Below are 16,674 nucleotides of genomic sequence, written 5' to 3' on the forward strand. Positions count from 1 at the left end.
CATGGTACCTCAAAAATATGTAGTTCTTATGCCTCAATTTAGAAGAAGTAGGCAGGTGTGGTGGTGCACACTTGTAATACTAGTTGGCTCAGGAGGCTGAGGCAGGATGATTGCAAGCTTAAAGCCAGCCTCAGCAAGTAAGTGAGACTCTAAGCAACTAAATGAGACCCTGTCTCAAAATAAAAAATAAAAAGGGACTGAGAATGGGGCTCAGTGGTTAAGCATCCCTGCATTCATTGCCTGGTACAAAAGATAATTAAAATTAGAAAAATGTGAGTCTCATCCAAAAACACTCTCACAGATACACTCTGAATAATATTTGATCAAATATCTGGGTACCCTGTGGCTCAGCCAAGTTGACATGTAATTAACAATTACAGATAATATAGTTCCTCTTCCCCCACCAAATTCACAGTCTAATAAGGAAGAAATAAAGCCACCAGTCTTGAAAAAAGTATTTTAAAAAATAGTTCAAAGAAATTTGACTTATTCTGGTACTTAGCTTTTTAAGTTCTTTTTATATCCTAGAGATTAGTGTTCTATCTGATGTGAGAGGGGTAAAAATTTGCTCCCAGGATGTAGGCTCTCTGTTCACTTTGCAGATTGTTTCTTTTGCTGAGAAGAAACTTTTTAGTTTGAATCCATCCCATTTATTGATTCTTGGTTTTAATTCTTGTGCTATAGGAGTCTTATTAAGGAAGTTGGGGCCTAATCCCACATGATGAAGATTAGGGCTTACTTTTTCTTCTATTAGACAAAGAGTCTCTGGTTTAATTCCTAGGTCCTTGATCCACTTTGAGTTGAGTTTTGTGCATGATGAGAGATAGAAGTTTAATTTTATTTTGTTGCATATGGATTTCCAGTTTTGCCAGCACCATTTGTTGAAGATGCTATCTTTTCTCCAGTGCATTTTTTGACACATTTGTCTAATATAAGATAATTGTAATTTTGTGGGTTAGTCTCTGTGTCTTCTATTCAGTACCATTGGTCTACCAGTCTGTTTTGGTGCCGATACCATGCTGTTCTTGTAACTATTGCTCTGTAGTATAGTTTAAAGTCTGGTATAGCAATGTCACCTGCTTCACCCTTCCTGTTAAGGATTGCTTTAGCTATTCTGGGTCTCTTATTTTTCCAGATGAATTTCATGATTGATTTTTTTGATTTTTATGAGGAATGTCATTGGGATTTTGATTGGAATTGCATTAAATCTGTATAGTGCTTTTGGTAGTATGGTCATTTTGATAATATTAATTCTGCCTATCCAAGAGCAAGGTAAAGCTTTCCATCTTTTTTTTTAAAGAGAGAGAGAGAGAGAGAGAGAGAGAGAGAGAGAGAGAGAGAGGAGAATTTTTAAGATTTATTTTTCAGTTTTCAGTGGACACAACATCTTTAGTTTATGTGGTGCTGAGGATCAAACCCAGCACCCTGTGCATGCCAGGTGAACACATTACTGCTTGAGCCACATCTCCAGCCCAGAGATTTCCATCTTCTAAGGTCTTCTTTGATTTCTCTCTTTAGGGTTCTGTAGTTTTCATTTTATAGATCTTTCACCTCTTTCATTAAGTTGATTCCCAAGTATCTTTTTTTTTGAGGTTATTGTGAATGGGGTAGTTTTCCTCATTTCCTTCTTAGAGGATTTGTCACTGATATACAGAAATGCCTTTGATTTATGGGTGTTGATTTTATATCCTGTCACTTTGCTGAATTCATTTACTAGTTCTAGAAGTTTTCTGATTGATGTTTTTGGGTCTTCTAGGTATAGAATCATATCATCAGCAAATAGTGATAATTTAATTTCATCTTTTCCTATTATTATTCCTTTAATTTCTTTCATCTGTCTAATTGCTCTGGCCAGTATTTCAAGAACTATGTTGAATAGAAGTGGTGAAAGAGGGCATCCCTGTCTTGTTACAGTTTTTAGAGGGAATGCCTTCGATTTTTCTCCATTTAGAATGATATTGGCCTGAGGCTTAGCATAGATAGCTTTTACAATGTTGAGATATGTTCCTGTTATCCCTAGATTTTATAGTGTTTTGAACATAAAGGGGTGCTGTATTTTGTCAAATGCTTTTTCTGAGTCTATTGAGATGATCATATGATTCTTATCTTTAAGTCTATTGATGTGATGAATTACCTTTATTGATTTCTGTGTGTTGAACCAAACTTGTATCCCTGGAATGAATCCCACTTGATCATGGTGCACTATTTTTTGATATGTTTTTGTATTTGATCTGCCAGAGTTTCATTGAGAATTTTTGCATCTATGTTCATTGGAGATATTAGTCTGAAGTTTTTTTCTTTGATGTGTCTTGCCTGATTTTGGGATCACAGTGATATTGGCCTCATAGAATGAGTTTGGAATTACTGCCTCTTTTTCTATTTCCTGAAATAAATTGAAGAGTATTGGGTATCAGTTCTTCTTTAAAAGTCTCATAGAACTTGGCTGTATCCATCTGGTCCTGGGCTTTTCTTGGTTGGTAAGCTTCTGATGGAATCTTCTATTTCCTCACTTGATATTGATCTGTTTAAATTGTGTATATCTTCCTGACTCAATCTGGGCATATCGTATGACTTAAGAAATTTGTTGATGTCTTCAATGTCTTCTATTCTATTGGAGTATCAGATTTCAAAATAATTTCTAATTATCCTGTGTATTTCTGTAGTGTCTGTTTTGATATTACCTTTTTCATCATGTATGCTGGTAATTTGAGTTCTCTCTCTCCTTCTCTTTGTTAGTGTGGATAAGGGTCAGTCAATTTTATTTATTTTTTAAAGAACCAACTTTTTGTTTTGTCAGTTTTTTCAATTGTTTCTTTTGTGTTTATTTCATTGATTTCAGCTCTAATTTTAATTATTTCTTGCCTTCTACTGTATTTGCTGCTGATTTCTTCTTCTTTTTCTAGGGCTTTGAGATGTAATGTGAGGTCATTTATTTGTTGACTTTCTCTTCTTTTAAGGAAAACTATTTAGTTTTTAAGGGGCAAGAAATTTGGATAGGAAACCCACCAAAAAATACATACAATATGACTAACTTGGAGGAGAGTTTATAAATTTCCTAAAACATTAACTACTCAGCCATTCCTCTTCTATTTATTTATTATGATTGATACAGGTTTGGGATCAGAGTGTTTCAGACTTCATATTCTTTTGGATATTGGAATATTTGAATGTACAGATCTTGTGGATAAGACCCAAAATCTAAACCCAAATTTGCTTCATGCATTTTTACCAATTATCTCAAAGATTAATTTTTAGCAATATTTTAAATGGCTTTGTGCATAAACAAAGTTTTATGGCTGTGTAGTTTCTTCTTGTGACATCATAACAATGCTCAAAATGTTTTGGATTTTGGGGCATTTAGGAATGCAGACTAGGGATGCTCAACTTGCATTTGCATTGGGAAGTAGGAATCAATGGCAAAGAGAGGAGGGATATGTTTTCTTTAATTTATAAATAATTTAGCTTCAATTTTAACTTTGATATAGTAATTATGGACATTCTTTTTAATTTATCAGCTGAACATTTATTTTTACAACTTAGGTTTTGGATTTCTAATGTTCGACTTTGTGATCAGAGGCTGTGAGAAAATAAACCCTATGAAATCAATTTTGAGTCTTTGCTGTAATCCAATAAAATGGCCAATATTTGTAATTGTTCTTTGGGCATAAAAGAGGATGTATTCTCTATTTAAAAGGAAGAAAATATACATTTATATGTATATAGTTCTTCATTGTATACATTTTTATTATTTCATTGTATTCATTTTTTATTATTTAAGCAAAACACTTATTATGAACTACTTTATTAAATTTTAAGAAGTATATATTCATATCTATTAAGACATTTATTTAATTTTTTAAAAAATGCTTTGTGATTCTTTGTCATACATAATTTATTGTTTCTGTTTTTGCTTAAGGTTTCATAACTGTTATCAAGTTCCATGAATCTTTTTATTACATTGTAAAATATTTACCTGTAATTAATGCTTTGGGTTGATTTAATTTTGACTTTATCTGTAATTAATAGTGCCACTCTTACTCTTTAATTTTTGCTTTTATCTAACACATCTTTGCCCAATTCTATATTTGTGTTCTTTTTAAAGTTTTTAATGTGGGTTTTTAAAAAAATTCATATTAATTTTTTTTGGTTTTATATAAGACGCAAAATAGATACTTCAATATAACTTTCACACCCATTCTCAATAGTATAGAGATTCAACATATTTAGATTACAAAATACACATCCTGTACTCAGTATTCCCTACCTGTAGGTAGGCCTGCAACTCTAGGTGATGTGTCTTCTGTTTTTTCCCCCCTCAAAATGCTTATCTAAATCCTCAGGTTAAAACTTAAATATTTCCAAATGACATATAGATACTACAAACATATAAGTTTCTAGCCCACATTGTGCTACTGGGGTGTCAATATTTGATCAGCTTCTGTATAATTCTTTGGCAGAAAAAAATGAAATAGGTTCCCAGACCAACAATCCCCTAAGACCATGTGAGGTGAAGCTTAATAATTAAGGTTCGGTTCTCCTTTTTTTTTCAGTCAGGATCTTGCTTTGTAGCCTAGTCTGGCCTTGAACTCCTGGACTCCAGCATCTGCTTCAGCCTCCGAGGTAGCCGGGTTCAATCTATCCATCTGAGGCTTTGGTGTTGCTCTGCAGTTACTTGAAACACTGAGTTCTCTGAATAACACATATCATAAGGGTCTAGGAGAGACTTTGGAGATGCCTTCCAAAAATTAAAAATATATTTCATTATTTTAAAAAGTGTTTTAGAGGGAAAATGGATTATTAATTAATATTTACTGCTTCCTTGGAAGAATTACAAAGAAATGAGAACATCTCATCCAGGAACTTTCCAGTTTTCTATGTCAAGAATGAATTAACTATAACAGAGATTAAAAAACAGAATCAAGTTTCTGTTCTTAGACATTACTTTCTTAGTAAACATTAGCAAATCAGACCTTAATCTTGAAGGCTTAGGGTTGTACAAAAGGCAGTCAGGGCAGGAGAAAAGTCAGGGTGAAGAACAAAGTTGCTGTGATGTTCTGTGGGCCAATTTCTCTAGCCTCACAATTTTGGTTCAGGTACATTCTGGGCACAAGGCAAGGGTCCAGGTATATTATGCCTGTGACATGGGTATAAGACATACTTAAGGGGGTAGGAAGCAGAGGAAGACCAGGGTGCATCAGGACCTGATATAGGAACAGTCTCTTGTGGCAGTTTTTCTCTGGGAGATTGAGCAGAATCAGGCAAACTGTCAAAAGTGTGGAAGGGAAGTCAGGTTAATCATCTTTAATGGTCAGCAACACGGTTTCCAAAGGAAGGTAGGCTGGCAAGAGTAGAGGAGCATGGCAGTGAGGACTCAAAAGCAGGTAGATATTATGACCCAGGCTGGTTTTCCTTCTTTCTTTCTTTTTTTTTTTTGGTACCAGGAATTGAACCCAGTGGGGTATAACCACTGAGTCAATTCCTAACCCTTTAATTTTTTGAATTTTATTTTGAGACAGGGTATTGCTAAGTAGCTTAGGGCTTTGCTAAATTGCTGAGACTGGCTTTGAACTTGTGATCCTCCAGCCTCAGTCTCCCAAGCCACTGGGATTATAAGCATGAACCATAGCACCTGGCAAAACCCAGGTTTTATTGAAGGGTAGAGACTGTACTGGGGTAGAAATGAACCAAAGTCTTGGCAAATTAGCAGTGGGTCAAAAAACTAGGTTACTTCTATAAATCCCAGCTATTTAGGAGGCTGAGGCATGAGGATCATAAGTTTGAGGCCAGCCTAGTGAGACCCTGTCTCAAATAATAAATAAAAGTGTTGGAGATATAACTCAGTGATAGAGCACTTGCTCAGTGTGTGTGTGAGGGCTTGGGTTCAATCTCCAGTAACACAATACACATACAGCTAAGATTACAGCTCTTGAAAAAGTGCTCCACAACCAGGAAGCCTTCCTTTGGTAGGGTACCTTTGAATCCTGGGGTAACAGAAAAGTTGAAGGTTAATTTGATTCACAGAATATTAAGATTTTGTTCATTTCAGTATGGCTAGCTGATGGCATCATGTTTAACCCCAGGGCTGCAAATGCCCCAAGGATATTGTTTACTGATCCCAAGGAAAGAACTTATAGAACTCAATAGAGAAGTTTGAGACATTTTATTACTCATGTGCTCCTCAGCAGGGGCAGGCTGGGATGCAATGGAGGACTGCACCATGTCTACAAGCAGGGGAAATATATAGGATAGGTTGCATGCCCATTCCACAGGTAAATATTTTCAGATATTTTATTAGTACATTCTTAAGCCTTACAACCGAGGTCACTCTGCTTTGATTCTCACCTAAAGATTGGAGAAAAGAGAAGTGGCCAGTTTCCATTTCCTTCATTATCACATTCTTTTTTTAAAAATTGATTTAAAAAAATGACAGCAGAATGCATTACAATTCTTATTACACATATACAGCACAATTTTTCATATCTCTGGGTGTATATAAAGTATGTTGACACCAATTCATGTCTTCATACATGTACTTTGGATAATGATGTCTATCACATTCCACCATCCTTGCTAATCCCCTTCCCTCTCCTTTTTCCTCCCACCCTCTCCCCTATCTAGAGTTTGTCTATTCCTCCCATGCTCCCCCTCCCTACCACACTATGAGTCAGCCTCCTTATATTATAGAAAACATGTGGCATTTGTTTTTTGGGGATTGGCTAACTTCACTTAACATTGTCTTCTCCAACGCCATCCACTTACCTGCAAATGCCATGATCTTATTCTCTTTTATTGCTGAGTAAAATTCCATTGTGTATATATGCTACACTTTTTTATTCATTCATCTAGTGAAGGGCATCTAGGTTGGATTCACAGTTTAGCTATTGTGAATTAAGCTAAGCACCAAAAGAACCAAAAAAACAAAAGAACAAAAACAAAAACAAAAACAAATAACCCAATCAACAAATGGGCCAAGGACCTGAACAGACACTTCTCAGAAGAGGATATACAATCAATCAACAAATATGTGAAAAAATGTTCATCATCTCTAGCAATTAGAGAAATGCAAATCAAAACTACTGTAAGATATTATCTCACTCTAGTCAGAATGGCAGCTATTATAAAGAGAAACATCAATAAGTGTTGGTGAGGATGTGGGGAAAAAGGTACACTCATACATTGCTGGTGGGACTGCAAATTGATGTGGTCAATATGGAGAGCAGTATGAAGATTCCTTGGAAATCTGGGAATGGAACCATCAATTTGACCCAGCTATTCTTCTCCTCAGTCTATACCCAAAGGACTTAAAAATCAGCATATTACAGGAACACAGCCACATCAATGTTTATAGCAGCACATTTCACAGTAGCTAAACTGTGGAGCCAAGCTAGATGCCCTTCTAGTTTGGCTTCACAGTTTAGCTATTATGAATTAGCTATTGTGATTTATAGTAGATGAATGAATAAAAAATGTGGCATATATACACAACGGAATTTTACTCAGAAATAAAAGAGAATAAAATCATGGCATTTGCAAGTTAGTGGATGGTGTTGGAGAAGATAATGCTAAGTGAAGTCAGCCAATTCCCAAAGAACAAAAGCCAAATGTTTTCTCTGATATAAGGAGGCTGATTCATAGTGGGGTAGGGAGGGGGAGCATGGGAGGAATAGACAAACTCTAGGTAGGGCAGAAGGGTGGGAGGGAAAAGGAGAGGGCAGGGAGTTAGCAAGGATCATGGAATGTGATAGACATCATTATCCCAAGTACATGTATGAAGACACAAATTGGTGTCAACACACTTATTTACAACCAGAGATATGAAAAATTGTGCTGTATATGTGTAATAAGAATTGTAATGTATTCTGCTGTCATTTTTTTAAATCAATAAAAAACCCAAGAAAATTAACAGAGTTTCATGGCATAAAATATTAATGCATTATCTCATAGTTCTGGAGGTCAAAAGTCCTGAGTGGGGCTTAGAGCATAAAATGAAGGTGCAGTCATTAGCTGTGGTTCACTTTTTTCATCTTCAGAAAGCATCAGTACAATATGTGCTTCTGTGGTTACAGCTCCACTCTGACTAGTACCCGCTCAGCTTTCTCTCATAAAGACCATTAGGATAACCTTGACTAACTCAGATAATACTTGCATTCAAAATCCTTGACTTAATACTATCTGCAGTCTTTTTTTTTTATTCAAGGTAATATATTCATAGTTTCCAGGGATTAAGAGGTGGATTTTTTTGCGTGATTGGGTGAGAGGGTAGTTTCATCATCTTACTATACCAAAATAAAATCAGAGACCTTTCAGAGAGAATTCACATATCCTATGAAAGCAGAAAATTCAAACTGAGTGGCTGGGGTTGTAGCTCAGTGGTTGAGTGCTTACCTCACATGTGTGAGGCACTGGGTTCGATTCTCATCACCACATAAAAATAAGTAAATAAACAAATAAATGAATTAATAAATAAAGATATTGTGTCCATCTACAACTAAAAAATATTAAAAAAGAAAATCTAAACTGAGCAAAATAATAAGGAAGAAATGATGCAACAACTATATAGACATATTGAATAAAATTAAGCAGAATTAAATGAAGAAAAAACATCTCTTGAAACTTAAACAATAGCCAAAAAAATGGGAGGGCAACTGCACAAGATGGTTTCATGTTATACATCTTAGGAAACAGAAAGCATCGATGATTTAATAAATAAGAATTTCAAGACAAGATGACAAGTCAATGCAAATTTATAAATGTGGAGAATTTAGAGCTATGTAAATTGAGATGTGAAACAACTTCAGAATAGAATAAACAAGTTAGAATCAGAAATTTAATGAAACTTAAAATTTAATAATTGGTAAATAAATTTAACATAAAGTAAGATGAAGGAATGAACAAAGATATAATTAATTCAAGATCATATATTTTTAAAAAGAAAAGCCAAAAAATTCTAAATAGACATTTCTTAAAAAAATAAACAAATGGCCAATAAATACATGAAATATGTTCAATATCCTTAGCAATTTGGGTACTACAAATCAAAATTACACTAAGATTTCATTTAACTCCAGCCAGAATTATAATAATCAAGAATACAAATAATAATAAATGCAAGTGAGAATGTGGGGAAAAAGGTATACCCATATATTGTTGGTGGTACTACAGATTAATAGAACCACTCTAGAAAGCAGTATGGACATTCCTCAAAAAACTAGAAATGGAACCAACACATGACTCAGCTATTCCACTCCTCAGTATATATCTCAAAGAACTAAAATAAACACAACATAGTGATACAACCACATGAATGTTTATAGCATTACACAATACCCACAATATAGAATCAGCCTAGGTGTCTTTCAATAGATGAGTGGATAAAGAAAATGTGGTGTAGATACACAATGTGATTTCACTCAGCCTTAAAGAAGAATGAAATTATGACATTTGCCAGTGAATGCATGGAGCTGGAGAATATCACATTAGGTGAAATAAGCCATACTCAGGAAATCAAGGATCAAATGTTCTTTTCCATATGTCAAAGATAGAGCAAAGGGGGAAAATGTGTGGTGGTGATGGTGGACATCATGAAAACAGGAAATATCAGTGGAGTAGAAGGAGATAGATGTGGTGGGAGGAGGGACAGGAAATGGGAGGAAATGCAGAATAAATTTGACAAAATTATGCCAGGTGCTGTTGAGAGCCACAGCCGAAGGGGCTCCAGCAAACTTTCAGACTGCCAGCTGATGATTGGCTCACAGCGGCCCCAGCAACACCTAGCTGATTGGCTCCTCTGTGGAGATGCTCATTGGACTGTTTCCCTGCCCTTTCAGACCATGGAGCTGCTCATTGGGGGACTTTTTTGGCTCCGCCCATGCGACCCAGCCAATCGGCCTCAAGAGCAGGAGGATTGTGGGAGAAAGAGGTGGTTGGGGTGTGTGGCTTGTGGGAAGCCGGTGGTGGCAGTTGGGCTCTGAGGGTTTTTTCCTGAGGAGCTGTTTTGTTTATCTTGTGTGGTTCTAAAAATAAAGTTAGTTTCTTTTGACAAGTGGCTCCTGAATTGTGCCCAGCCAGACTGTGGCATTTGGTGGCCAGTACGGGGAGCGACTGAGGGTAAGTAAACCGCTCGCCCCTGAGGGCAGGGTGAGAGGATGGGGAGCCATTTTAAGATTCCTCTTTTGTTTTGCTTCATTTTTGTTTTAAGTTGCCTGTCCCTGGAGATGAGTGAGACGGAAGAAAAACCGCTCACTTCTGAGGAAAAATTATTTACGTCTGAGGAACAGATAGGGAGAAAGGACGGATGCACATGTAAGGAGGATAGAAAGGCTATAATGAATTTTTGTTGTTCCATTTTTATTTCATTCTGTCTCGGTTTTCTTTGGCGTCATCTTGTTGGGTTGTATTATAGTAGAAATACGGGATCAGAAACTAGTAAAAAACAAACTGAAAGAGTGTTAAGTAAATTGTTAGAGGAAGAAGGCATTCCAGTAAAATCAAGAGCAGTCAGGGCATACGTTGATACAATGCAAAAATGTAGCCCATGGCTTTTTAAGGAGGAGTTATTAAATATATCACAATGGAACCATCATGGTGAAGATTTAAAAAGAATAGAAAAGAACAGCCCAGGAACTCTGCCAGCTGGCACATTGGCATTGTGGGCATTGGTATCTGGTTTTCTTAGTCCAAAGCCTTCAATTCAGACAAAGGTAGAGGAAGGAGAAGACATATTGATTCAAGTAAATGAGGAGGTCTCTCAAGTTAGTCAGAAAGAGGAAAAGATTCAAGTAAAAGAGAAGATCTTTCGAGCTAATCAGACAGAGAAAGAAAGTTTAGAGCAGAAAAAGCCATCAGGGGGAAAGTTACAAAAGAAGACTGCTACTAAAACCTTTCTATCACCAGAGGGCTTAAGTGTCCAACCAACAGCACCACCTCTACAGGAGACTGCTACTAAAACCTTTCTATCACCAGAGGGCGTAAATGTCCAACTGACAAGGCCACGTCCATATGCTGAGAGGCCCCCAACCCCCACAGTGGATAGTTCAGATCCTGAGACAGGATCTCAAGTATTAACATGCCCTGTATTTGAGGTAGGAGGGCAACGAATTTACCATACTTTAAATTTCAAAACAGTGAAGCAGCTAAAAGAGGCTGTAACAACCTATGGTCCTCAAGCACCCTTCACTGTAAGCTTGGTCGAATCCATTACCAACTTGAACATGACGCCAGCAGATTGGGCTAATATGTGTAAAGCTGTGCTAAATGGAGGACAATACCTGTTATGGAAGGTTGCCAATGAGGAATTTTGCAAGGAGACGGCTAGGCGAAATGCAGCAGCTGGTTATCCTCAGAGAAATCTAGATATGTTGTTAGGAAAGGGACCTTATGAGGATCAGCAGCAACAAATTGCATATGATCCTGGTGTATATTTACAAATTGCTGTAGATGCAGTTAAGGCATGGAAGACTTTACAAGGACATGGAGGTTTACAAGGTCAATTATCTAAGATAATACAAGGAACTAATGAATCTTATGCTGAATTTGTAGATAGGCTTATTCAAACAGCCACCAGAGTTTTTGGGAATACAGAACAAGCAATGCCATTAATAAAACAACTGGCTTATGACCAAGCGAATCGTTGGTGCAGAGATATCATTAGACCATGGAAACATGAAGATTTAAACACATATATTAAATTATGTAGAGACATTAATGAACAAGAGCAAGTCATGGCAGCTGCAGTAAAACAGGCTTTAGATGCCAGAGACATTAATGAACAAGGGAAAATTGTGGCAGCTGCAGTAAAACAGGCTTTAGATTCCAGGCCAAGAACATGCTACAATTGTGAACAAACAGGACATTTTAAAAGGAATTGCCCCATAGGAGGAGGGTTTAACAAAACTAGGTATCAAAGGAGTAGAATACCAGGTATTTGCCCACGATGCCGTAGAGGGAGACATTGGGCTAATGAATGCCGTTCTCAAACCACCATAGAGGGTACTCCATTATCAAAAAACGAACAAGGACCAAGCATTGGACTGTTTCCCTGCCCTTTCAGACCACGGAGCTGCTCATTGGGGGACTTTTTTGGCTCCGCCCATGCGACCCAGCCAATCGGCCTCAAGAGCAGGAGGATTGTGGGAGAAAGAGGTGGTTGGGGTGTGTGGCTTGTGGGAAGCCGGTGGTGGCAGTTGGGCTCTGAGGGTTTTTTCCTGAGGAGCTGTTTTGTTTATCTTGTGTGGTTCTAAAAATAAAGTTAGTTTCTTTTGACAAGTGGCTCCTGAATTGTGCCCAGCCAGACTGCGGCAAGGTGCATGTATAAATATACTATAGTGAATTCCACCTTTATGTATATAAAGCACCATTAAAAAATATAAATGAGTGCAAGGTAGGACAGCCAGATTAGAAGGGGAATTAAGAGAGGGGAGTAAGGGAGAGAAAGAGGGACAATGGGGAGTGAAATGCAGTAAATTAAATTCCAGGCATACGTGATTATGTCAAAATGAACCCGACTATTATGCACAACCATAATGCACCAATAAAAACAAAAAACAACAAAAAAAGAAAAACCAAATGATGCAACAAAGAAATCATTAGTTTCTGAAGTAAACACATTAACACCTTACTTCTGTAATATAGCTAACTCAAAAATAAATGGAAATTTCATGAAAAGAGATGAGCACAACCTTCAGTGCTAGAAGACAGGAGAACCCTGACCAGAACCATTTAGGAATGCAGGTAGAAGTGGGACCGGCAGAAAATGATGGATCCAATTACATTATATTGTTTCCAGGGAAAAATATTCAGTCCTCAGGTCCTTTAAGGCCTGGACAGGGACTGCTGCTGCAAACTCTTTTTCCATCCTCCTCTGTCTTACCAGGGGCTGCAACACCATGTCATTTCCCATTGTATCTCCACATGATACATCTCACCTTTGTGTTTTTGCCCCATCTGTTCCTCCTGTTTTAAAAACTCACATAATATCCTGGGATGAATTATTATTATTATATGGTTTTTCAGGAGAACAATTTTGAAAAATATTTCTCTATCTCCTTAATGTAGCATGACATTGAGTTTCCAATGTTCTTTTCAACTATAATAGGTCATATGTGGATAATCATAAAATTTTAAGAGTTAACACAATTGTCAATAATTCAGCATCCATGAGCTTTATTTGAAAATGTATCCACTGTAGTATGCTGATTTTTAAATCCTTTGGATATATACCAAGAAGTGGGATAACTGGGTCAAATGGTGGCTCCATTCCAAAGTTTTCTGAGGAATCTCAATACTGATTTCCAGAGTGGCAATATATCTTTAAAAAAACAAGAAAGGAAGAAAGAAAGAAAGAAAAAAAGAAAGAAAGAAAGAAAGAGAACTTTTGGCCTTTGTTTTTGGGGATTGGCTTGCTTCACTTAGTATTACCTTCTCCAACTTCATCCATTTACCTGCAAATACCATGATTTTATTCCCTTTTAATGCTGAGTAATGTTACATTGTGTATATATTCTAAAGTTTCCCTACCCATTCATCTGCTGAAGGGCATCTAGGATGACTTCATAATTTACCTATTGTGAATTGTGCTGCTATAAACATTGATATGGTTATGTCCCTGTAGTATGCTGTTTTTAAGTCCTTTTGTTATAAACCAAGGAGTGGGATAGCTGGGACAAATGGTGGTTCAATTCCAAGTTTTCCATACTGCTTTCCAGATTGGGCGCACTAATTTGCAGTCCCACCAGAAATGTATGAGTGTGCCTTTCCCCCCATATCCTCACCAACACTTATTGTTGTTTGTATTCTTGATAGCTGCTATTCTGATTGGTGTGAGACAAAATCGTAACAGTAGTTTTGATTTGCATTTCTCTAATTGCTAGAAATGTTGAAACTTTTTTTCATATGTTTGCTGACTGATTGTATATCCTTTTCTGAGAAGTGTCTGTGAAGTTCCTTGACCCATTTATTGATTGGACCCATTCACTTATTTGGGTTTTTTTTTGGTGCTTAGCTTTTTGAGTGCTTTATATATCCTAGATATTAGTGCTCTCTCTGATGCACTTGTGGTAAATATTTGCTCCCATTCTGTAGGCTCTGTATTTATCTCACTGATTGTTTCTTTTGATGAGAAGAAGCTTTTTAGTTTGAGTTCATCCCATTTATTGATTCTTGGTTTTAATTCTTGCACTATAGGGGTCTTATTAAGGAAGTTGGGGCCTAATCTGACATGATGGAGATTTGGGCCTACTTTTTCTTCCATTAGGTGCAAGGTCTCTGATTTAATTCCTAGGTCCTTGATCCACTTTGAATTGAGTTTTGTGCATGGTGAGAGATAGAGGTTTAATTTCATTTTGTTATATGTGGATTTCCAGTTTTCCCAGCACCATTTGTTGAAGAGGCTATTTACAAATTGGCTTGTCAATGAACTTCAGCAAACACAGAAATGATTTTAAAGGTCTTTTATATGAGGTAGGGTAAAAGGATGAGGGATGAGCACTGAATCCATTTGTATTAAAAAACAGGAGAAACAAGTACAGAAATTGTGATTAGAGAAAGTAAATATTCAAAACTTTTACAAAGTAGAAACAACAAAAACCAGAAGATACTAAAAGAGGTCAGGGTAAAATGTGTTATTTTATTCATATCTAAAGTATGTATAGTTAATATATACTACTTTGAGTGAAACTTAAACCTATACCCATCACAATATTTAAATTATTATTTTTAATTACAGGAAAATCATATGTAAACTAGTGTATATGAAACTTGTTCCATGACACTGTTATTACATTCCATTTTTAATTTATTTTGACAAATTCAAAAAGTATTAAATTTAACATGTGATTTAAATAATTATAGTATGATTCAATTTCTGCAGAATAACTTCTGCTTCTCTTTCTATAATCCACTCTTCATGTATATATACTTTTAAATGTTTTTTTTAGTTGTAGATGGACATAATGTCTTTATTTACTTATTTTTATGTAGTACTGAGGATCAAACTTAGTTCCTCATATGTGTGAAGCAAGCGCTATACAACTGAGCTACAGCCCCAGTCCTATATATATATTTTAACAGCTTCATTTATGTAAAATTCACATGCACAAAACTACATATTTTACATAAACAATTAGATGGGCCTGATTCAGCTACTTTCCCTTTTTTATATATAGGTATAGACATAATAATTCTTTGGCATGTTATCAAACTGATGTTTTTTTATTTGTTCTTTTTAGATATACTTGGCAGAATAACATTTTGACAAACATACATGGAACATAAATTATTTTAATTAGGATCTCATTCTTGTGGTTGAACATGATGTGGAGTTACACTGTTCATTTATTTGCATATGAACATAGGAAAGTTATGTCCAATTTATTCTACTCTCTTTCTTTTTTTCCCCTTCCCTTCATTCCCCTTTATCTAATCTAATGAATTTCTATACCCCCATCCCCTTATTGTGTGTTTGCATCTGCATGTCAGAGAGAATATTCAGCCTTTAATTCTTTTGGAATTGGCTTATTTAACATAGCATGATAATCTCCATTGTCATCCCTTTACCAGCAAATGCCATAATATCATTCTTCTTTATGGCTGAATAGTATTCCATTGTGTATATATACAATATTTTCTTTGTCCATTCATCTCTTCAAGGGCACCTTAGGTTGATTTCATAGTTTAGCTATTGTGAATAAAGCTTCTATAAACATAGATCTGGCTACATCACTATAGTATGCTGATATTAATTACTTTGGGTATAAACACAGGAGTGGGATAACTGGGCCAAATTGTGGTTTCATTACAAGTTCTCTGAGGAATCTCCATATTGCTTTTAATACTGGTTACACCAATTTGCAGTTCCACCACCAATATATGAGAGTACCCTTTTCCCCACATCCTCACCAACATTTGTTACTTATATTCTTGATAATTGTCATTCTGACTAGAGTGAGATGGAACCTCAGTGTAGTTTTAATTTGCATTTCTTTAATTTCTAGAGATGTTGAACATTTTTTCATATTTTTACTGAAAATTTATATTTCTTCTGTGAAGTGTCTGTTTCAGTTCCTTGGCCCATTTATTGATTGAGTTTTTTTTTTTTTTTGTGTTAAGATTTTTGAGTTCTTTGTATGCCCTGGAGATTAATGCTGTAACTGAGGTACTGAGGCAAAGATTTTCTCCCATTTGATAGGCTCTCCTTTCTTGATTAATTCCTTTGCTGTGAAGAAGCTGATTAGTTTGATACCATCCCATTTATTTATTCTTGTGTTTTAGAAATCTTGTTGAGGAAGTCAGTTCCTAAGCTGGCATGATGGAGAGTTGGACCTACATTTTCCTCTGTTAGGCACAAGGTTCTCTTGTTTAATGGCTAGGTCCTTGATCCACTTTTTTGAGCTTGGTTTAATTTTATTCTGCTATATATGCATTTCCAGTTTTCCCAGCACCATTTTTTGAAGAGGTTATCATTTCTTCAATGTATGTTTATAGTGTCTTTTTCTATTATGAGATAACTGTAATTGTGTGGGCATATATCTGTGTCTTCTATTCTGTTCCATTGGTCTTTGTGTCTGTTTTGGCGCCAATACCATGATCTTTTTGTTATTATAACTCTGTAGTATAATTTAAGGTCTGGTATTGTGATGTCTCCTGTTTTTCTCACTAAGGATTACTTTGGTTATTCTG

Source organism: Callospermophilus lateralis, chromosome 5 (assembly GCF_048772815.1).
Source record: "Callospermophilus lateralis isolate mCalLat2 chromosome 5, mCalLat2.hap1, whole genome shotgun sequence".
NCBI classification, from domain to species: domain Eukaryota; kingdom Metazoa; phylum Chordata; class Mammalia; order Rodentia; family Sciuridae; genus Callospermophilus; species Callospermophilus lateralis.